The sequence below is a fragment of the Trematomus bernacchii genome, unplaced genomic scaffold, assembly GCF_902827165.1.
Source record: "Trematomus bernacchii unplaced genomic scaffold, fTreBer1.1, whole genome shotgun sequence".
NCBI classification, from domain to species: domain Eukaryota; kingdom Metazoa; phylum Chordata; class Actinopteri; order Perciformes; family Nototheniidae; genus Trematomus; species Trematomus bernacchii.
In genome coordinates, this window is record NW_022987672.1 from 165597 (window position 1) to 188304 (window position 22708).

Below are 22708 nucleotides of genomic sequence, written 5' to 3' on the forward strand. Positions count from 1 at the left end.
CAATGAACCACGGCACTCTGGAGAAAAGTATAAGGTTGGAGAAGTCGTTATTTAATTTAATCTGGCTTCGTATGATTAAAAGCAACACGATCATCGACCCGACGCAGTCCCCCCCCCGTTGTTCTTGTGAGCTCCGTTGGGGAGAAAATCAGCGATGTAAACAGTGACGTCATGACGCAGCAGCGGCAGCTGGGCGGTGTGAACAGAGCGGGAGCTGAAAAGGGAAACCGGAGCTGAACCAGAAAAGCTCTAGCTAGGAGCTAGAAAGGGAAAAGCGCTGGTGTGAAAGCCGCATAAATAACCACCACGACCCCTAGTAGACCCCCCACACAACAACACAGACTATAACACCCCTTGTTGTTAAATACCAACTATGTGCAATATGTGCAATATATATATACCGTTAAAAACTGTTTATTACATGGATTAGTTGAATACACCTGCCTGGAAGACATCCGCTCCTGAATGACCACCAACTACCTCCAGCTCAACAGCAGCAAGACGGAGGCAATCCTGATAGGCACCACCGACCAGCTTGCCAAGGCCGCCAACATCAGCCCCTCCCTTGATGGTCAGCTCATTTCTCTCTCCTCTGTTGTCACCAACCTGAAAGTAAGGTTTGACCCCACTCTGTCTTTCCAGGCCCACATCAAACACATCACCAAGACCTCCTTCTTTCACCTGAAAAATATTTCCCGACTGAAGCCCTCACTCTCAACTGATGACACCAAAAAACTGGTTCATGCACTCGTCTTCTCAAGTCTAGACTATTGCAATGCACTCCTCTCCGGTCTCCCAGCCAAATCCATCAACCGCCTGCAACTTGTCCAGAACAGTACAGCCAGAGTTCTCACCGGTGCAAAAAGGTCCGCACACATAACCCCCATACTTGCCCAACTACACTGGCTCCCAGTCCACTACAGGATCCAGTTTAAGGTTCTGCTCCTCACTTACAAAGCCCTGAATGGACAAAGCCCAAAATACCTCTGTGACCTCATCCGTACCCAGACATCTACCCGCTCCCTCCGCTCCAGCCACGCTCCTCTTCTTTACATCCCCCGCACACGTCTCCGAACAATGGGAGACTTCTGCTCATTCGCCCCGCGCCTCTGGAACTCCCTCCCAGATCAGCTGAGATCTGCCCCTTCCACCGAGGTCTTCAAAACCGGCCTTAAGACCCTCTTCTTTCGGCAGGCCTTCCAATAAACTTTTGAGCATGGTACACCTGGAGTACTGCCATTTTTATCGCTATCTCCGACTCTTATTTTTATTTATTTATTTATATTTTATATTTTATATTTTATATTTTATATTTTATTTTTATTTATTTTTTATTATTATTATTTGTTTAATCTCTCAAATGTTATCAGTGTCCTTTGTTGTGAAGCGCTTCGAGATTTGTCTTGGCAGATGAAGCGCTATATAAATGAAATGTATTATTATTATTATGCTCTTAATGTCTTTCATTTTTGTAAAGCACTTTGAATTGTCTTGTGTTGGAAAGTGGCTGTGTTTCAGGCGGGGTCTTCCAGCGAGGCGATCCTGAGCTCGATGTCTCAGGAGCTGGTTCCTGCCGGCCGATTGGCCCTGAAGCTGGAGGGGGAGGAGCCTCTGGACGGGTGAGAGTTACACTCCCGCTGTGTGTGTGAGTTGAGTGTGTGTGAGTGTGTTTAAGTGTGTGAGTGTGTGTGAGTGTGTGTGAGTGAGTGTCTCTCCCCCCTCTGAAGGCCTGAACACCATTGAGTGTGATCGTCTTTAAACCAGAAGGTTGCTGGTTCGATCCCAGCCCCTCAGGCAACATGTCGATGTGGCCTTGGGCAAGATACTTGTTGGGGAAATATTTTCCTGGGCCCATAACTTTGACCCAGTTTATCAGTTTGTACTGCCCTCACTGAGCACAGGTGTGTGTGTGTGTGTGTGTGTGTGTGTGTGTGTGTGTGTGTGTGTGTGTGTGTGTGTGTGTGTGTGTGTGTGTGTGTGTGTGTGTGTGTGTGTGTGTGTGTGTGTGTGTGTGTGTGTTTCCCTAGAGCAAGTGGTGCTGCTCTGCATGAATGAGGTGTGAATGGGTGAATGACTCGTAGTCTGTAAAGAGCTTTAAGGGTTTGCAGATAACTGATAAAGAGATTTATAAGACCAGTCAATTTCTCTCTCTCTCTCAGGTGCCGCTGCTCCCCCGGGGCGAGGGAGGAATACCCCGACGTCCTGCCCGCCAGTCTGAGGCCACATTTACACGAGAACGAAATGGCTTGTATCTGCATAGTTTCTCTTACGTATAGCCCTATTATTTACACGAGGCCGATAGAAACGGACCCCACAAACGATAACGGGTCCCAAGGTGGATAGATTTGCAAACGAAACTCTCTGGGGGGTCAAACGAGTCTGTGTAATCGCCTCTATACGAATATTTCCTGAAAAAATAACGATAGCCCCACCTCTCCCCGCCTCTGCTGCTCACTGCTGTAGCATGGCCAGTAGCTACTGTCAGTAGCTACTGCTAGTGCTACTGCTACTGACCATGCTACAGATGTTAGTGCAAAATCTACAGCTCCTCTACCACATCCATCAGCAACAAGTGGACATGGAGAATTACATGAACTACTACATGTTGCTAAATCCACCGCGGGGCATAAACAGAAGGGTAGCTTTTGGTGTATTTTGTGGCGGAAGTTACAGCGCCACTTACAGTCCCGGCATATGTACTACAGCGTTTCCAGCGGTCTCGTTTGAACAGACACGTTAAATGAAACGAATGCATGTGAACGGAATACTTTTTTGAAAACGCATACTGTGCATAAACGCAAACGTTCCCGTGTAAAAGCAGCCTGAACCCCGGCGGGCTGGGAAACAACCGCACGCTGTTCCTCGTCATGAAGAGGTACGGCCATTTACAATGTAAAGTCACCTGCTTTATTCATAAAGGAATTCTCCTCCACTGAAATATATTGAATTCATGTCATGAAATCAGGACTAAATCCACCAGACTCAGACAGTTTCACCCCACAGGCCATGACACTGTTAAACACCTGAACTCTGTGAAGAACATCCATAAACATTCATCTGTTTGCAACTTATATATATTAATATTCCAATTACTATAGACTATTCTGCACTATTTCTATTATATTATATTGTATTTGTATTTACTTGCACTATTGTATCTGCTTTATTGTGTTGCTCTGTTGGAGGAGCCTGTGACCTCAGATTTTCATTGTCAGATCTACACTGTAGCTCTGTACACATGACAATAGGGGCGTTCACACCAAGTACTTTTCCCACAATCGTTCATGAGAACTTTAGTTCATGAGAGCTCTTTTAGTTCTGATGAACTAAAGCAGATCGCGTTCACACCAAAATGAGTTCCTGGGGGTGGATTAGGCAAATGAGCCGCTGACGTCACTTCTTCTTCTTCTGCTTTGGGTTTACTGGCAGGCCGCAAACAACTTCACGGCGAGTACAGTAGGTGGCGGTATGCACCTTAAAGTTGCAATTCGCCAAAAAACCGAGAGAAGAAGAAGTATGGAGTTGACGTTTTGGTGGTTGTGTACGGTGGCCCGGAAGTGCAAGACACCACAGCATTTCACAAAACACCACAGCATTTCAGAAAACACAACAGCATTTCAGAAAACACAACAGCATTTCAGAAAACACAACAGCATTTCAGAAAACGCCACAGCATTTCAGAAAACGCCACAGCATTTCAGAAAACACAACAGCATTTCAGAAAACACAACAGCATTTCAGAAAACACAACAGCATTTCAGAAAACACAACAGCATTTCAGAAAACGCCACAGCATTTCACATTGGACGGAAAGGGTATTCCTTTAGGGAGAACACTTCTTGTTTGTGATTGGACAGAGCCAGCCAGAGAAGCACTGCTGTGATTGGTTGTTTTTGCTGCCAGTCAAGAAATGACGCTTCGTGATTGGTCAGCACCTGACAGCGCAACATGTCCTAACACATCAACCGTTAGCTGTTGGCACACACTCAGAGCTCACAGCTCCTCATATCTGTTCAGAAACTGGACAAAAGTTAAACAAGTACAAACCACAGACTGTCTATGTCATGGCGAATACAGTCGCTGCTTTATTTATGTCTGTATGACGCTGTTGTGAGTGTGGACGGAGCAGCTACAGGTTAGTTTAGCCTGATCGATCCGCCCCCTCTCCAGCACGTCTTGTTTGAATGACAGGAGTAAACACTGACAGCTGCGGTGAAACTCGAGCGATGAGCGATGCGAAAAAAACATGAATTAATGCTTTATTAATTCATGGTTTTTAAGGGGCTTATCTCCATGTAAATACTATGGTAGACTACCCAATATTCGCATCGCTCTAATCGCTCGAGTTTCACGGCGGCTGTCAGCTGTTTGCTCCTGTCATTCAAACAAGACGCGCTGGAGAGGGGGCGGGGCGTATCTCCATGTAAATCCTATGGGAGATACCAACTACAACAAAATGAACATATTGACCGTGATTTAATTGTAATACACGTTTCAAAGTGATGCCGAAGTAACTACATACTGATACCGGTTAGTAAAAACCATGAATTAATGCTTTGACAAGTCTGCAGACAAGACGGCAGGCGAAAAGCTTTTAAAATGCGTGTTTTCTGAATGGAATCGGATCCATCAGGCTAAACTAACCTGTAGCTGCTCCGTCCACACTCACAACAACGTCATACAGACATAAATAAAGCAGCGACTGTATTCGCCATGACATAGACAGTCTGTGGTTTGTACTTGTTTAACTTTTGTCCAGTTTCTGAACAGATATGAGGAGCTGTGAGCTCTGAGTGTGTGCTAACAGCTAACGGTTGATGTGATGGGACATGTTGCGCTCGGGTGCTGACCAATCACGAAGCGTCATTTCTTGACTGGCAGCAAAAACAACCAATCTTAAAAGTAATATTTTAAGATTGTAAAAGTAATATTATTACAGTAACGCGTTACAAAGTAACGCGTTACTGTAATAATATTACTTTTGTCGGTAACGGACGCGTTACTTTTATAATTCAGTAATCACACTACAGTTACTAACATTGCCCCGACACGCGTTACTTCGTTACTTTTATAAAATCAGTCATAATCACACTGACAGACAAGAGGGGTTTCCGCCGCAGGTTTATATGTACGTAATCTGCGCGATTTGCGCGTTCCACATCTCCACGTGCAGTGCTGCATAAACATGGCTGAGTCAGCGATAACTTTCGAGGGGTGGAGGTATGCCCATTATTTTGAGTTCGTCCGAAGAATAGACAGGAATGTAACGGTGAGGTGCAAACTGTGTCCAGGCCAGAAGCTGTTATCCACTGCTGTAAACACCACGTCAAACCTCAACAAACACCTGCAAAGAACACATGCTAAGGTGAAGCTAATAGCTAAGGACCCCCGAACCCAGAGTGAGGATGTTGTGAGTGCGCACAAATTAGAATTTGGAGGACCGGTAACCAAAGCAGAGATGGACAGGCTTGTAGCATCCTTCATAGTAGAGGTAATGTTGCCCATTTGCACAGTGGAATCACCATCGCATCGTTCAGAGATATACTGCGCAAAATACAGATAGCAGGAGACAGAGGACAGCCATAGTCAGAGCTATCTGGATCAGTCTTATGCGACAATGGAAACTGAACTAAAGAGAACATTTGAAACTTTAGCAGTCTGCGTGATCTGCCTGTAGGGAGGGGCGGGCCGGCCCTGCGAGTAAAGTAACGAGTAAAGTGACGAGTAAAGTAACGAGTTACTTTATGTAGAGAGTAACGAAGTAGTGTAATATATTACTTTTTTTTAAAGTAATATGTAATATGTAATATATTACTTTTTTTTAGTAACGACCCCATCTCTGGAAATGCTGTTGTGTTTTGTGAAATGCTGTTGTGTTTTCTGAAATGCTGCGGCGTTTTCTGAAATGCTGTGGTGTTTTCTGAAATGCTGTTGCGTTTTCTGAAATGCTGTAGCGTTTTCTGAAATGCTGCGGTGTTTTGTGAAATGCTGTTGTGTTTTGTGAAATGCTGTTGTGTTTTGTGAAATGCTGTGGTGTCTTGCATTTCCGGGCCACCGTAGTTGTGTTATACAGCTTCGTAACTGAGTTATTTAAGCCAATAACTCAGCCACAAATACAAATACAGATCGACCATTCAAATGCAATAGAAATGCTGAGTCGGAGGCGAAGGCGGTTAAGAAACCTTAACAAAAGGATTGGACGACGAAAACCACACGCTATGGATATGTTTCGCCGTAGGACAGCTGAGGACCGTTATCACGCCCAAAGAACAGCAATGGTATTTGTGTCTTTGTATGTGTTCCAGATATGCGAATACTACGGAACGCGTCGTGTCCCGCGCTCTCTCTGGGTGAACAATAGAACATCGGCCTGGTGGGAGAAGGTGGTGCCAACGTACACTAATGTGCAGTGGATCAAAGATTTCCGAATGTCCAAGGGCTCTTTTCAACTCCTCTGTATTCGCCTGGAAGCAACGTTGGGGAGACGCAACCTAAAGAAATCGCCGCGGGGCAAGACACGCGCACAGCCCTTGAGGCATCTGAACAGCATGGAAATTGTAAATTGACAATAAAGCTGATCTTTTGTACAGTGCATTTGGTTCTCTCTTTTATTTACCACAGTCAACAGACACAATTACAATAGTGCAGACACACCTTAGTGCAAAGATTAAATGTCAGTATCAAAACAGTACTCATACTGTATATTTGTATATTAATATGAGTATATTATTATGTTAAATGTGTGTTAAAGACAATGGGATGAGGTTGGAAGCTCTTTAAAAAGCTTTTGTATACCATCTTTACTGTGATAAATACATACATGTTTAGCATACACACCTGAAGAACTACGTTACACACACACAGGTTAGTCTGTGTACCGCTGCACTGCTGCTGGTTTAAACAAAGACAATCATGATGCTAGTGCTGTGCATGTAGGTTCTCTTTTATTTATCAGCAGCAGATCAATAAGTGTCAGTAGTATCAAAACAATATAATAACAGTGGCAATATATATATATATATATATATATATATATATATATATATATATAATAATAGGTAGGCTCAGCAGCAGACACACCTTAGTGCAAAGTTAGGTGTCAGTATTAATAACAGTGGCATATATATATAATCACAATAATACAAAATTAACTGTCCCAGGTGTAGGCAATTTGGGGTGAAGTGTCTTGCCCAGGGACACAACGACATCCTGACTGCAGTGGGGTTTGAACCTGTGCTCCCCTGATCCGAACACCAACGCACCAGACCACTGCACCACACGCCTCCCAACAAGTCATTGTACAGTTTATCAACGACGACAAGTTTTTCTTAATTTTTGTATTGAAGGCCTGTTGGATTTAATCAGCCAGGAGTGGAGTGCACCAGCTGGGCGTAAGCTGGTCGTAACTCTACGTCCGACGTAGAACCGAAGGTTAAGACCAAACTAAAGTTATGACTAGTGCACCACTTAGACTTAAGCCCTGTATGCGTTGCGCCCGGGTGTAACTTTTACGCCTAGTATGGAGCAGGCGTAAATCGGAAAGACAGACTAGTATCCATAGTAACGTAAAACAGGCAAGAAGGATATTAACGATGGCAGGGCGTCTTGTTTACAGGTTTAACAATGAAAGGGCATTAAGAAGAGAAAGAGTCGTCCGTGATCGAACAAACCCACTGGACATCTATTCAGACAGTGAACTGATAGAGAGGTTTCGTTTCGACAGACAAGCCCTTTTTGATTTAATCGAGGAGATCTCCCCTCAACTCCAGCACGGATCAAACCGAAACGCTGCGCTCTCCCCAACCTTGCAGGTGCTGATAGCGCTCAGATTCTACGCGAACGGGGCCTTTCAAAATACTGTGGGAGACATGATTAATGTTCATCGCACAACTGCATGTCGGGCTATAAGACAAGTTTCATTGGCCCTCCAGCGCCGCCTTAGGAACTATATTCACCTACCCACACAAGAAGAATCAGCGAAATCCAGGCAAGATTTTTTGTTAAAATCAGGTATACCTGGTATTGTCGGATGCATCGACGGTACTCATGTTCGCATTCAGGCCCCCTCTGAACATGAGTATTTGTATGTTAACAGAAAGGGTTACCACTCAATAAATGTCCAAATTGTTTGCAACTCGGACATGGGCATTGTCGACCTCGTTGCAAGATGGCCTGGGTCGACCCATGATGCTCGCATCCTGAGAGAGAGCGCCCTTCAACGGGAATTTGAGGCAGGGAGAATTAATGGTCTTCTTCTCGGAGACAGTGGATACCCTCTGAAGCGATGGCTAATGACACCTGTCATCGCAGAGAGAACTGCACAAGAGCGCCGCTATAATGAGAAGCATACGCAAACGAGGAACATTGTAGAGCGCTGCATTGGAGTGCTCAAACGTAGGTTAGTAAGTCATTTTTATAATATATAAAAGGCCAGCCTTTTAATGTAGATATAGGCTAAATTGTTTTTTGCTTTTTTTTGTAGGTTTCACTGCCTCCACAGTGAAATGCGAATGCACCCTGAGCGCGTCTGCGTGATCATTGCTGCCACTGCGGTGCTGCACAACATCTGTGTGAAAAAGAGAATCCCCCTTCCGATGCAAGGAGACTTGGTACTGGAGGCGGATGAGAACCCTGTGGCTCCTGCTGGCATCCGTGAAGATATCGGTGGACGACTTACCCGCAATCATATAATAAACAACCTATAGACCTATATATTTGTAATATGAACGCTGTTTTTTTGCAATTGCATTTCAATAAGCTCCCATTGTGACCACATATTTTCATTAGGTCTATTTTATTCAAAGAACACACACAAGAACATTAAATAACAACATTTTGGAGAACTATTAACATGAAATTGAGATAAAAAACAAGTACAACAGATATGATTACAGAATGGTGAACACAGTGTCTTCTTCAGTGATTATTTAATTATTAAGGATTATAATTTGGAGTCTCAATTTCTCCTTCTCCAGCTCAATTTTCTCGTGTTCCGCTCTCAATTTTACGGTCTCCACGTTACACAATTTACACAAAACATATCCTGTAACAGTTCTGAAGAGTTAGCAGCCAGGTATATATTGCACAGTTATTAACGGCATATATATATATATTGCACATATTGCACATAGTTGGTATGTGCTATATCTGAGACCTATAATATATGCCTAAAAATAGTATAATAGGAGACCTTTAAGTGCTATTCCCCCCCTGTGCTGCAGTTACCCCGGGACTCTGCGTCAGTTCCTGTCTGGGAACCAGCCGAGCCGCAGGCAGCGAGTCCTGATGCTGCTGCAGCTGCTGGAGGGCGTGCAGCACCTCTGCAGCGAGGGGGTCGCTCACCGGGACCTGAAGACTGACAACATCCTGCTGGAGCTGGACTCAGGTCAGAGATGCTGTCTGTATCAGAGCGACTGCAGTCTGCAGCTTCCCTTCAACAGCATGTGGGTGAGCCGGGGGGGCAACGCCTGCCTCATGGCCCCCGAGGTGAGTTTCAGTAACTCTTTAAAGGTCTCCTATTATAATATTTGTAGGCATATATCATAGGTCTCAGATATATACAAAACATGTCTCTGAAGTGTTTTGCTCAAAATACCAAACAGATCATTCTAGCCTCATCCCCCTCTCTTTCAGCTGTTACTAAAGCAGTGGTTCTCAAACTTTTTCCGTCAGGCCCCCCTTTGGAGAAAAAAAAAAAAGTCGGGCCCCCCAACACAAATAGTCACGTAATGGGCCCAGTTAACATGTATTAAAATACATCAATATGAACGTGAGCATTAAATTCAAAAATCACTCCCCACGCACACACACAGTGTACCCGCGACTGTTACAATGAAGGCTCGATAATCAGCTCACGGCATATAGGCAGGGGTAAAGTGCTATTTTTATAAGTGGGGGGTGGACCTAACATCCTCTAGGGGGGTCCTCCTCGCCTCCTCTAGGGGGGTCCTCACCTCCTATAGGGGGGTCCTCACATCCTCTAGGGGTCCGGGGGCAAGATTTTTTTTTAAATATTGAAGTTAAAAGCATCAATCTGGTGCACTTTGAGAGCAACATGAAGAGATCTATGGATACATCTCTCAACACCCATATGAAACAGAACTGGAAACAGATTTTCTTTTTCTTTATGGATATTTTACAAATCACTCCCCTTTCAAACTGTATTCTTGTTTTACTGTCATGTATTTCATAACTGTTTTTCATGTATTCTCTTATTTTTTTATAACTATAATGATCATATAAACGTGTGCCTTGGAAATAATTGTTTACATAAATCATGACCAAACCTTTTGAGACAGATAACTAATCTCAGTGGGTAATCTAAACACTGAGAGGCTCAGATAACCTCACTGAGCTGAGGTTATCTGAGCCTCTCAGTCTGACAGGCGAGAGTTCTCTTCCACCTTGTTGTTGAAAAAGCTCCTTATATCCATTAGCGTAACTAGCTAGCACCAGATGCTAACAACAACAATCTTCGGTACCGGTGCGCGCTCTCTCTCTCTGTCTCGCTCGCACACGCACACAACATGGCTCGTTCCACACACACACAGAGCCGAGCTTGAATGAAACACAGAGACACAGACGTACTTGTACTGTAGCATATTATTTTAGAATCAATCATTTTTCAAATTATGAATTTCACACATAAAAATAAAAAGACATACATTTCTTGGGGGTGCTATGGCTATCCTGGGGGGAGCTGCAGCACCCCCTAGCGCCCCCCTGACGCCGCCCTTCCATCCTCAAAATGTACATTACACACCTGTGTCCTACAGCGCCCTCGTAGGTTTCTAAGGTATCTAAGTGTAACTACCGCCGGTCATGCCGACGTCATAACAATTCTCTTTTCAAAAAAACAACTGTCATGCCTCTGCGCCCCCCACTTTGAGAAACACTGTACTAAAGAGATGATTCTGGGTCAGTAGCTTTAAAAAAAGGGAGCTTGTGCCTTCTCAGAATTCTACCGAGAGATTCTCAGCCGTGATGAAACGCCATATCATGTTCAAAACCACATCAAGGATTATTTCTGAAACGTATGGAGCTCAAATGCTTTTTCTCTTGCGTGTTTACCACATGTTGCCGTGGGTCTAAAGCCCACCCACATTTCAGATGTTACGTCATGACGCAGCAAATCTGGATCAGCTCCGTTGTTCCCCCGTTTTTAGAGATGTGGGTACGGAGGGAAAGAGAGAGGGTTTATCTCCTGACACTTTGAGAGTCTCCTGACACACCGGGGACACACCGGGGACACATATTTATGTAGAAAAGACATAAAAAAGTGCATTTAGCATGATAGGAGACCTTTTAAATAAATATCTATATCTATATATAACCCACAATATAAATATACAGAAATATAATAAAGACTTATAATCAGAGTTACACAGTGAACCCTGACCCTGTTGTCTATAACCGCTCTCTGCCCCCCCCCCCCCCAGGTGTCCAGTGCCTCCCCGGGCCGGGCTTCGGTGATCGACTACAGGAAGGCGGACGGCTGGGCGGTCGGCGCCGTCGCCTACGAAATCTTCGGGGAGCAAAACCCTTTCTACGGAGCGGGGGGGCTGCAGAGCCGGAGCTAAGAGGAGACGCAGCTGCCACCTCCCCCCCCCACTGCACCTGCTGACGTGCAGCTGGTGATTCAGCTGCTGCTCAGGAGGAGCCCCAGCAAGGTGATATACACAGATATATATTAAAGGTCTCCTATCATACTACTTTTAGGCAGAATTATGGGTCTCAGATATATACAAATATATAAAAAACATGTCTATGAAGTGTTTTGCTCAAATTACCAAACAGATCATTCTAGCCTCAAACCCTCTATTCCAGCTGTTACTAAAGTGCTGATTCTGGGTCTGTAGCTTTAAAAAAATAATAATACAAAAAAAATAGATCTCATCAGGAGAATTCTAAAACTCTCACTGGTCCCCGGCTTGAGCTTCAATCTCAGGATCCATGTATCTGTGATCCTCTCCAGAATGGAAGTAGTCATCACATACAGAGCATCAACTAGTTCCTGAACAGTGTCCTTCACATGCTGATATCCAAGAGAGGGAGTTACACAGTCACAAGATGGAGGAATAGAAAGCAGTATTCAATGTTTATTTCAGATTAGCTCCACGTCAGAAATGATCATGCTTGTCATATGGCTATCTCCATAGAATCATCATGTTAATCACATAGCTATCATATGCCTCAAACAGTCCTGATGCTCTTCTAGGTAATCATACATCCTGTCATGAACACAGCTACAGTTGGGATACCTTTGTTATCATGTTGCTCTCATGTTGGAAGAGGACATTCAGGATTCTCCCAACAGATATTAAAACAGGTTGTTCATTAACCACCTGTTTTTTTACTCTCTTCTGCAGCGGCCCAGCGCTCGTGTCGCCGCTAACATGCTTCACCTGAGCCTGTGGGGGGGGCGGGCTCTATCCGACCTGAGGAAGCTCTCTGATTGGCTGCTGTGTCAGTCGGCCGTGGTGCTGCTGGGGGGGTGCAGCGGGCCGGGAGGGTGCACGGTGGAGGCGGAGCTTCAGAGGAGCTTCCTGTCCAACCTGGATCTGGAGGAGCTTCGCACCGCGGGGGGGTTCCTGCTGTACGGCCGGGGGGGGGGGCAGCGGCGTCTGATTAGACTCACCTTCAGACCAAACAAGAGGATTCTCCCCTCGCGTTAAGATAAGATAAGATAAGAAGTACTTTATAGATCCCAATTTGGGAAATGTTTGCGTTGCAGCAGCATAGAAAGACAAGGTATTGTACTTAGAAATTAAAAGTATATATAAATAAACCATCAAACTGAGACAAAGACAGGCCACGAGTCCAACTCAAAACACAGACTTTATTAATTAGATCAGCTGCTTACATTGAAAGTACATGAGTGTTAATGATGAGACAATCATCATGTGATTGGTCTGTTAATAAACCCATCTAACCCAGATCAGAGGTTTACATTCACCCCACAAGCAGCCGTGTTCATTCAAACATCATCGTGCTGTTTAGGGAAGATTAGTTTCCTAAATGCAAATAAGGCTCATCGAATCTGACCCTTCTTAAAAAGTAATGACCATGTTTGCATGAGAGTAAAAAGCCAGCATTAAAATAAAAGCTGCACACTGTGCCGCTCAGACTCTGCTGTGTAGGGCCACGTTATATTTTAAATATTCACAGGGAAGCCGGTCATTGAGCTCAAATGCATGCACGCTGTGGTTTGCACTTTATGTTCACGTTTGCACTTCAGACGTTATTATATGTTAGTTTGTAGACATCATGTATTATATTCTGCAGAAGTGATTGAACTCGTCACTATGACCTGTTCTTAACGAGCCTCAGTAACCCTTTACTGCTGCCATTCAAACTGAAGTGATGTCACGTGTTCACAAACTACAGATGGTGGGAAGACTTTGGGATAAATGTACATTTTCCTGCAGTTTCAGAATAAAAGCCTCCGTGTGGAAATAAATCAGAAAGGACTTCCTGTTGTTATTCAACCTCTTTCTGAGTTTCATCTTTGCAAAGACTGACTTTTGTTTTGAGTTTTTTCTTAAAATCTTACAATTCTGACTTCTTTCTGCAAACCCTTTATTTTTCTGAAATATCAACATTTAGATTTATTTAAAATTGAAATTAACATACAGAATTTTTTTTTCAGATAATCTCAGAAATCTTAGCTTTACACTTTTATTATCAGCCCCTCTCTTTTTTTGGGAGGGGGGGGGGGGGATGTATCACACAGAGACACTGAGGCACCAGGTAACCATAACCCAAACCCAAACCCAAACCCAGCATAGAGAGGTTCAGTGAATGTGGCTCTGAAGGTGTGGATGTGGATCAGTGTGTCAGAGGAGACTCTGTAGAAGGAGAGAGAGCCAGCAGGATGATCCAGATACACTGCTACTCTACGAGAGGAGGAGGAGGAGGAGGAGGAGGAGGAGGAGGAGGAGGAGGAGGAGGAGGAAGAGGAAGAGGAAGAGGAGGAGGAGGAGGAGATGAAGATGGGGATGTCTCTGTTATTTTGAAAGACAGTGTAACCTCTATCAGCGCACATCAGACTCCAGGACTGATCATTCCCTCCAAACCCACAGTCCCCTCCGCCTCCTCTGCTGATTCCTCTGTAAGTCACTGATATATTAACCCCTACTCTCCACTTGACCTCCCAGTAACAGCGACCAGTCAGAGCTTCTCTGCACATCAGCTGAGGCAAGGAGTCAAACCTCTCTGGATGATCAGGATATTTCTGCTCCTCTCTCACACGTCTCACCTTCCTGTTGTTGTTAGACAGTTTGAGTCCTCTGTTCACTGTGTTTGAGTCCAGTGTGAGTCCACAGGAATCTGATGAGAGACACAGCAGGTATTAAAGGTTACTAAAGTACCTGTGATGTCCCAGTGTGAAGATGTTCATGATTAAAAACACACTTACACTTCCTGACACCTCCTGGCCTCAAGAACCGGACTGCAGCAGGCTCCAGGCTGAAAGCAGAGGGGGGGTCAGTTAGTCTTTAAAGTGGACCTATCATGCTATATGTAAATGATATATTGTAGAGCCATACCTATATAAGGTATATTTATACGTTTCTGTTTTCAAAATACCAAACAGATCATGCATTTTAGCCATGCCTCATTTCGCTCTATGTGCTGTTTGCTGTCTACGGGTTTGATTCTGCTGACCACGCCCCCCTGCAGGAGAGGGGAGACGTGCTCTGATCAGCTGCTGGGCTGTCAGAAGAGGGGGAGAAAAAGAGATCTCCGTCCTCCGTGTTTTATTATATAGAGTCGTTATTCATTTGTTTTAAAGCTCAATAAATAACAAAGAAGACCTTTGACCGGCACTTTTCTAATTTGTCCGGAAGATTTAAACTTTAATGGACATCTTGACCGGCGAAAGAAACTGAAACTGAAACTCTGCCGCACAGTCCCCTCGTTACTCCCAACAGTGAAACTTATAAATCCTTATTTTCATTCAAGAGAAGGTTCGTTGAACATTGGCTGTTTGCTAGGACTCAAATTAAAAACATCTGGAAATGAATCAGTTTATTTATTCATGATGTCACTTCCTGTGCTAAATCTGGGTGAACATTAAAACCCCCCCACTCTGTTTCTGTTGGTCGTTCCACGATGAACATTGACCCACTGAGGGGGGGTTTCCTCTCAGTTGTGTTTGATGCTTACAGCTGATGGCAGACAGTGTGAAGAGTCAGGGTCTATCAGCTCTGGTTGTTTCAGGTCATAGGAGCCAGTTTCTACCTCCTCTATCAGACTGAGTGCCTCTCCATACCTGAGCGTGTCCAGTCCAGCAGACAACAGCCTCCCCCCTGAGTCTCCTGGATGATTGTAGCTCATGTCCAGCTCTCTCAGATGGGAGGGGTTTAAAGCTGAGGCCAGAGCATCACAGCCTTCCTCTGTGATCAGACAGCCTGACAGCCTGCAGACACACAAACAAGCCGTCAGATAATCTGAGGGTCCAGTTAGCCTACAGAAGAAGCTTTAATCTGACGCTCATTTAAACTGCTTGTATCTGTGATGTCATCCTTTCAGTGTCTACCTAAAGCTGATGATGGTGAGTAAGGGTTGATCACAGACGGACTGGTAAATAGAGAGCTTTGCCTCCAGCTCAGCTTCCTCTCTCTAACGGTCCTGTGCAACGCCTGCATCACTACTGACTCTGCAACAAACTGGCTGTCCATCTAACGCCTCATTTGACCCTCACTCGTTAACGAGACCCTGAGATAGTTAGCAGATAGCAAAAACTCAGTCAATCCATCGTTTCCAGGCAGAGAGCCTTAGCACCAAATGACTACCCAAATGAGAGCTGGAGGTCAAACGCTTCTGCCAAATCAATAAAAATGAAGCTCTTTATAGACGCTTTATAGAAGTGTGTGCTAATTAACATTTTGTGAATTGTGACAAATATATTGTGTCTCGTTTCACTTCAATTATGTTTTTGATGATGGTATTCCCACACCACACAGCAGGGCTGATTGTTGGCTAAGTCAAACTGTATTGGTCTCTGACCTGAGAGTCTTCAGTTCACAGTGTGGACTCTCCAGTCCAGCAGACAGCAGCTTCACTCCTGAATCCTGCAGGTCGTTGTTACTCAGGTCCAGCTCTCTCAGACTAGAGGACTGGGAGCTGAGCACTGAGGACAGAGCTTCACAGCTTCTCTCTGACAGGTTACAACCACTCAGCCTGAAATCATTCAATAACATGTCCATTCAATAAGTAGTATATGAAGAAACATATAATTGAGATGGTCAACATTTTTAAACAGCTTTACACCAACCTGAGAGTCTTCAGTTCACAGTGTGGACTCTCCAGTCCAGCGGACAGCAGCTTCACTCCTGAATCCTGCAGGTCGTTGTTACTCAGGTCCAGATCTCTCAGACTAGAGGACTGGGAGCTGAGGACTGAGGACAGAGCTTCACAGCTTCTCTCTGACAGGTTACACCCACTCAGCCTGAAGAGACGACGAGGACAACAGTTATTCAGAAGACAGCAGTGTGTTAATAACCGATTCTCTAAATCAAATGATCTCTGTACTTACAGAGCTTTGTTGGAGGCTTTGACCACTGGCAGCAGCCTCAGAAGAGCCTCCTCTGAAGCAAAGTATTTCTTCAGGTCAAACACGTCTAGATCTTTTCCTGATGAGAGTAAGATGAAGACCAGAGCTGACCACTGAGCAGGAGACAGATTATATATGGAGAGACTTCCTGAACTCAGGTACTGTTGGATCTCCTCCACTAGATAACGATCATTCAGTTCATTCAGACAGTGGAACAGGTTGATGCTTCTCTCAGCAGACAGATCCTCATCCATCTTCTTATTGATGTACTGGACTATTTTACAGTTGATCCATGACTGGACTGTTTCCTGATTGATCTCTAAGCCACTTCCTGTCTGTGTCAGCAGGCCTCGTAGGAGTTTCTGATTGGTCTCCAGTGAAAGACCCAGGAGGAAGCGCAGGAACAAGTCCAGGTGTCCGTTTGGACTCTGTAAGGCCTGGTCCACAGCACTCTGGTAGAGATCTGTTAGTTCAGGTTTGACTTCAGACTTCTGGGAGGTTGTTGGTTCTTCTGCCAGCAGGTTGACTCCAGAGTTGATGAAGGTCAGATGGACATGAAGAGCAGCCAGAAACTCCTGAACGCTCAGATGGACGAAGCAGAACACCTTGTCCTGGTACAGTCCTCTCTCCTCTCTAAAGACCTGTGTGAACACTCCTGAGTACACTGAGGCTGCTCTGATATCGATGCCACACTCTGTCAGGTCGGACTCATAGAAGATCAGGTTGCCTTTCTGCAGCTGCTCAAAAGCCAGTTTCCCCAGAGACTCCATCATCTTCCTGCTCTCTGGACTCCAGTGTGGATCCGTCTCAGCTCCTCCATGATACTTGATGTTCTTCACTTTGGACTGAACCACCAGGAAGTGGATGTACATCTCAGTCAGGGTCTTAGGCAGCTCTCCTCCCTCTCTGGTTTTCAACACCTCCTCCAGAACTGAAGCAGAGATCCAGCAGAAGACTGGGATGTGGCACATGATGTGGAGGCTTCGTGAGGTCTTGATGTGGGAGATGATGGTGCCGGCCTGCTCCTGATCTCTGAATCTCTTCCTGAAGTACTCCTCCTTCTGTGGGTCAGTGAACCCTCGGACCTCTGTCACCATGTCCACACACTCAGGAGGGATCTGATTGGCTGCTGCAGGTCGTGTGGTTATCCAGAGGCGAGCAGAGGGAAGCAGCTTCCCCCTGATGAGGTTCGTCAGCAGCACATCCACTGAGGCTGACTCTGTGACGTCAGTCAGGATCTCAGTGTTGTGGAAGTCCAGAGGAAGTCGACACTCATCCAGACCGTCAAAGATGAACACAACCGGGAACTGATCAAACCTGCAGATTCCTGCGTCTCTGGTTTCAGAGAAGAAGTGATGAACAAGTTCCACCAAGCTGTACTTGTTCTCTCTCACCACATTCAGCTCTCTGAAGGTGAATGGAAATATGAACTGGATGTCCTGGTTGGCTTTGCCTTCAGCCCAGTCCAGAGTGAACTTCTGTGTTAAGACTGTTTTCCCAATGCCAGCCACGCCCTTTGTCATCACTGCTCTGATTGGTGCATCTCTTCCAGGTGAGGCTTTAAAGAGGTCTTCTTGTCTGATGGTTGTTTCTGGTCTGTCTGGTTTCCTGGATGCTGTTTCAATCTGTCTGACCTCATGTTGATCATTGACCTCTGGAGACCCCCCCTCTGTGATGTAGAGCTCTGTGTAGATCTGGTTCAGAAGGGTTGGGTTTCCTGCTTTAGCAATGCCCTCAAACATACACTGGAACCTCTCCTTCAGGGTGGATTTGAGTTTACGCTGACAGACTCCAGCAAAGGTTTCTGAAAGTACACACAACAAAAGATCATCTGGTCACACTGAGACTCTGGTTCTCTGAATAAAATATGGATATATGTTGGTCTCTTGAGACATCAGTAGATGAGACATTTATCCAGAGTGTTAAATCTTTATAGAAACCCTCTTACTGCTCTGCAGAAGATCAGCCAGCTCCTCCTGCTTCATGCTCCTCAGGAAGTGCAGTGTGATGTTCAGAAATGCCTCTCTGCTCCTCCTCTGCTCTTCATCCTCAGCCCCCAACACCTCCTCATCCTCACTCTGACTCACTAAGCCTTCTGGGTAATCTGAATTCAGAGCCTTCTGGATCTTCTTCAGCTCGCTCTTCACAAAGGTGACGATGTGGTCCTCCAGCAGCTGGAACATCACATGAACGACACAAACTATAAACCATGGATCCAAACATCAGATCCGGACAGACTGACTCTCTAAAAGTGCAGCATGGAGATGACTGTGAGCAGAAGAGAGGTAAAGTATCTGTAGTACATGTACACACCGTAAATATGGAGTCCAGCTGTGTCTGATGCTGCTGGGCAGACTGACCACCGGGAACCTCCGAGCTCTCCTGGTCCCCTCTGTGGAGGAATCATGAAGCATTAGCTCACATTATGTCTGTCCACACAGAGACACACTCAGGGTGAAGGAGGACAGGGGAACAGGCTGGTAGTTTAGTAGTATTATTTGTTTATGTGTCCCCGAGGGGAAAATGGGTTGCAGCACATCACAAGGCATTTAAAAAGATAAAACATACGTCACTGACAATAACATAGACACAGATGAAAAAGAACAGACATAAAAAAAACAGATATCGGCAGACATGACAAAGGGCCTAGGCCTTCATTTGCGAGAGGGGGGGGGGGGGGGGGGGGGGGCAGTGCCTGGCCAGCTGGGTAAACAGTGCGTCCTAGCCATCATTGATTCAGGAGTTTGATGGATTGTGGGACGAAAGACAGCCTAGATCTGTTCTTTTTGAACATAGGGCCACGATATCTCCGCCCGGATGACAACAGTTCAAAATAAGAGGCAAGAGGGTGCCTCAGGTCACTCACAATATTGTGTGCCATTTTTAAAACTCTGTCCTTGTATAAACTTTCTAGACTAGAAAATGAGATTCCTGACAATTTACTGGACAATGTTATGGCCCTCCTGACTGACTTTTTATGTGCCTCAGTGGCGTTGCTGAACCAGCATATGATGTCGAAGGAGAGCACACTTTCAAAAAAGCATGATAAAACATCTTAATTTAAGGTCCCATGACATGCTATTCCGGTTATCACCCGTCCCCTTGTGTGTTATGAAGCTTTTTATGTAAACGGTCTGCAGAGTCAACCCTCAAAGTACACCCTGTAGCGAGTAAAACTCTAACACAGAAAAGACCTGTCAATGCTGCCCCAAAACGCCTCGTTGGAGATTTTTATTTTTCCATTTTTTTCTTCCGGGAAAGGTTCACATCACTCTAGACCAGTGGTTCTCAACTGGTGGGTCACGACCCAAAAGTCGGTCGCGGACCCGTTTCGAGTGGGTCGATGTGTGAGTGAATGAAGGCCCGATTTTCTAACGCTGTGCATGCAGTAGGCAGTTGGACTGGAAGTACCGGAGACCATAAACGGTTTTGAAGACTTCTGTCACGTAGTGATCATCTTCTCAATAAAACATCTTTGCTGATGTTTTTCGAGTCTTCTGGCCAATCAGAATCAAGATTGTTGCCCGAAGTCCCCACGGAGCATTACTTTGCGGTAGAACTATTCTTTATACATCCATGGGTACAACTTCAGATACAAATTAACATAATGAAATATGACCCCCGGTTTGATGATTGACAGGTCAGAGAACAATGGGGGCTATCTACCCTTACCCACAATTTAAAGTAATTCACACAGACTCTCTCCTCTTTGCTCTTCTCTCTGTGAGGAGCAGCAAGCTGTCAGAACAAAGTGAAAAACAAACAATGGCTTAAAATATTATTAATATGTCGGGTAGTAATAGATTTATTTATTTTCTTCTCAGAGTGTACCAGAATGTGTAGTTTATATGTTAGTATTTCTAAAAATCTCCTGGGGGAGAATCCCCCCAGACCCCCTGCTGGGGTTGGTTTTCAGCATGAGTGCCTTTTTGTGTTATACAGTTCAGCTTTGATTCCATCATCTCATTAAACCTTTTTTAAAAGCATACTTTAGTTCTGTGAATGGATATAAGGGATATATGCACTGTACTTCACTTTAATTAATATTGTATGCTGAAAAGTATATATATTACAGCACCATTTTTTGTTGAATAGATTTGAGTGGTTCAAAATGTTGGGTCGCAATCTATTGACTAAGGAAAAAGTGGGTCCCGAGGCCTGACCAGTTGAGAACCACTGCTCTAGACCAAATGGACCAATTGGTCCAAATGGACCAATCCGCGGAGCTCCGCACACACACTCCCTCAGCCTTATTTTTTCTCAGCCGTGGTGCTCCGCGGAGCTCAGGCTGTGTGTGTGTGTGTGCTCAGGCTGAGCTCCGCTGTGTCTCGCTGTCTCGCAGACCCCACGCAGCAACCAGGAAACGACACCAGTAATCCAGCTCACACTGTCGGCTCCTCGATCCTCACAGGGCGGAGCAGCGAGCCCCGCAACGTCCCGCCAACACGGCACCCAGACCCTAGGGAGGGGGGGGCAGGAGCTCCAACAAGCCGTTTAGGACAGAGAGTGAATACACATACTATACAGAGATGCTGTATGAGAAACCAATGTGAGTTTGGAACATTGAACAATGTAAATCTATTCTAGTAGACCTCAACAATGGAATTATGATCAGTAGAAATGGCCATGACATGGGACCTTTAAACATTCTGTTGTGGTCACTTTACTCTTTGAAAGTCATCACATGAATGCATTGTAATGAATGGTTTGGCTGCATTAAACATTACACATCTGTCGTAGTTCTTTATTTATCTACAGAGATCGGGCCTCAGAATAGACCGGAAACTATTATTTTACCGTTCGGTTTTAATTTCACAATAAAGTTAGTAGTAATATTTTGTTTTGATATTATTGTTTTTTATTAACTACTAGAGCACTGGGTCATGTTAAGACCATCTTTTCTGTGTCGCTGTGGGTTTTTTACATCGCTTTTGTGTTACAAATATCAAAAGAATAACAGAATATATCCGTCGTAAACTAAACCAGAAACAGCAGTATATTTTATTTTTTTAACACTGTAAACTTGACAGCTTTTTAACCCAAACCACCTACTGGTTAAAGCACGTTATTACACGTTTAGAGTAAATGCAATGCAGGTAGATTGTGTTGCTTTTTAATGACTGTTTAAAATGCCTTTTTCTTAATGTCTTTCATTTTTGTAAAGCACTTTTGAATGTGTTGTATTTTATGAAAACATTTAAATATTAAGAGTATATACAAAATAGGAGGAAAGTAGAAGGTCAATGATAGAAATATAGAATAGAAAATATCAAGAAGATACTGTAAATGGTATCTAGAATAAAACAGTTTAGTGCCGGATAGGAGGATGTGCAAAACAGACAAACTAATTAGGCTTTATTTAAACATTAAATAATACTTTAGGTTAAGGTCTTCTTTTAAATACATGTAAGCAAAAAGCTTTGGGGGTATCTATATTAAGCCTGACAAAGTACTTCACGTTTAATATATTGCATGGTTTGTTTTGGGACTTGACAATCAACTTTCCTGCAATGCTAACTATGTTGAAGCACTTATTTTAACCGATATTATACATATTTATTATACTCTTATAAGATGTATGTAGATAGTATAAGAAATGTGCAGAATATGTTTAATGGTGGAGGTACACAGATATCGATAGATGTCTTGTAATGCACTGTTGATGAACCTATGACCCAAGTTTGTCATCATTGCATAACTACACCGTAGTTGTGTATATGATATTTCAATAAACCTTTGAAAATCTTGAAATCTTGAAAGGGATGTGCAAAATAGCCATTATATACAGTTTTTGATGAACAATTAGAGAATAACGAGTAATGAATATGCTTTATAGGGATCTGCAGATACATTTTTTGTCTTCTCATGCACCCACTATCAAATATCTCGCCTGATTGTTTTCACTTGACAATCACCTTCAATGAATTTTACTCAGGTGTAACTAAAGTCTGATTTAAGGGTTGTTTATATTTCACATCATTAATCCTAATCTGTAAAGCCACTAAAATAAATGTAGTGGAGTAAAAATACCAGGTTAACCTTAAAGAAAGCCCTCAGGATTATAAAAGACCCCCATCACCCCAGCCACAAACTGTTCTGTCTGCTGCCGTCTGGCAGGCGGTACCGCAGCATCCGGACTAAAACCACCAGACT

The 22708-nt window shown here is 44.3% G+C and overlaps 1 protein-coding gene and 1 long non-coding RNA gene across 9 annotated transcripts in view; one reads left to right on the plus strand and one right to left on the minus strand.

Moving 5' to 3' along the window:
* The window catches only part of LOC117487475 (NLR family CARD domain-containing protein 3-like), a 189413-nt gene that overhangs the window by 161402 nt on the left and 5303 nt on the right, over nt 1-22708 (minus strand). The gene's annotated exons all lie outside the window — the stretch shown is intronic.
* Nucleotides 11529-13466, plus strand: LOC117487482. The gene is made up of 2 exons (XR_004556369.1): nt 11529-11669; nt 12369-13466. It is a non-coding gene; the product is annotated as an uncharacterized LOC117487482 (long non-coding RNA).